Source organism: Silene latifolia, chromosome X (assembly GCF_048544455.1).
Source record: "Silene latifolia isolate original U9 population chromosome X, ASM4854445v1, whole genome shotgun sequence".
Lineage (NCBI taxonomy): Eukaryota > Viridiplantae > Streptophyta > Magnoliopsida > Caryophyllales > Caryophyllaceae > Silene > Silene latifolia.
The window spans coordinates 218141360-218143116 of NC_133537.1; the positions used below are offsets into that span (position 1 = coordinate 218141360).

The 1757-nt window shown below is 39.8% G+C and overlaps 1 non-coding gene across 1 annotated transcript; it reads left to right on the forward strand.

The window, feature by feature from the left end:
• Positions 1-1176: 1176 nt before the first annotated feature.
• LOC141624507 (small nucleolar RNA R71) lies at positions 1177-1283 on the forward strand. The gene has a single exon (XR_012534313.1). It is a non-coding gene; the product is annotated as a small nucleolar RNA R71 (small nucleolar RNA).
• The last annotated feature ends 474 nt before the right edge of the window (positions 1284-1757 follow it).

A 1757-nucleotide genomic window follows, 5' to 3' on the forward strand; every position in this document is an offset into this window, starting at 1 on the left:
ATGTATTTTGCATAGGCCGACACGTGATTGATTAATTCCGTGAAAGGAATCGAGACTTCCAAATTCTTCACAATTTCCATAAATTTTCCAAGTTGGTCATCAAATTTGGGCTTGGCTTGACGACTTGGAAAAGGAAGTCTAATCACAATGAGCTCCTTCTCCTTGACCTTGTCTTCATTTTTCTTTGAAATTTCTTCTTTTGATGGTTCTCCATCTTTGGAGTTTTGCATAATTTCTTCTTTGTCACTAGCTTCCACAACTTCATCCTCAACTTGCTTCTTCGGTGCTTCATACCTTGTACCACTCCTCAAGTGAATGGCACTAACCATTTCATGTCTTGGGGGATTACTTTGAGGTGGTAATTGCCCCTTTTGTCTTTGTGAGCTTGAAGATTCTAGTTGAGTCAATTGGGTTTCCAACATTTTGGTGTGAGCTAGGATGTTGTTGATGGTGATTTCCTTTGCTTGACTATCTTTTTGCATTTGAGTGAAAAACTCTTGTTGATTCTTTTACATTTGGAGGACCGCTTTTTGAACATCAAAACCTTGGTCATTTTGTTGATTGTATGGAGTTTGATTTTGGTAACCTTGGTTTTGGTTGTAAAAGGGTCTTTGATTTTGGTTTCTCATGGGAGGTGGGGTGTATGTTGGTTGAGGGTTTTGAACATTTTGGCTTTTGTATGAGAGATTTGGATGGAATTTGGTGTTTTCATTGTAATAGTTTGAATAAGGGATACCATTCCTGTATGCTTAGAAACCATTTACTTGTTCATTTGTTCCCCTACATTCACTTGGGTCATGTCCCAAAGTTCCACAATTCTCACATATCCCACTTGGGATTGATGAAGATGCCGTCATGGCATTAACATGATGCTTTGGTGATTTTGAGGCTTCTTCAAGTCTAGCCATAGCTTTTTCAAACTTCAAATTGATGGTATCAATGTGAGCACTAAGTTGAGCACCCAATTGAGTAATGGAGTCCACTTCATGCTTTCCTCCTCTAGTAGCCTTGCGAGGTCTACTATATTGTGAGTTATGGACCGCCACTTCCTCAATTTTGTTCCAAGTTTGATTGTCATCAACTTCGGTGAACATTACATTTGATCCCATGTTTAGAATGTTCCTTGAATCTTCATAAAGACCGTTCCAACATTGTTGTACCAAGAACCACTGGCTAAGTCCATGATGAGGACATGAGCAACAAATTCCCTTGAATCGCTCCCAAGCTTCATACAAGGATTCTTCATCTCTTTGCTTAAAGCCCGTAATTTGAGCTCTTAGCATGTTAGTCTTTTCCGGTGGATAGAACTTTTTGTAGAAAGCTAGAGCCAACTTCTTCCAAGAATCAATTCCGAGAGTAGCCTTATCAAGGCCTTTCAACCATTGTTTCGCGGTGCCAATTAGAGAAAAAGGAAATAAGACCCATCGAATTTGGTCTTGAGTTACACCGGTTTGAGAAATCGCATCACAATAGTCACAAAAAGTCACCATATGAGAATGAGGGTCTTCACTAGGCATCCCCCCAAATTGGCTTCTTTCGACTAATTGGATAAATGCGGATTTGGCAATAAAATTTCCGGTTAGATGTTGTGGTGTGGGAGTACCATTGGGTAGGTTCTCCTCGGTGGGTACGGAATGTGATGAAAACTTAGGCATTGTGGGTTGATTTTGTGTTGGATTTTGTGTTGGGTTCTCCTCACCTTCTCTTGCAAAAGGGTTGATGAACTCAATAGTATTTGGTTGAATATCTAAAACCTC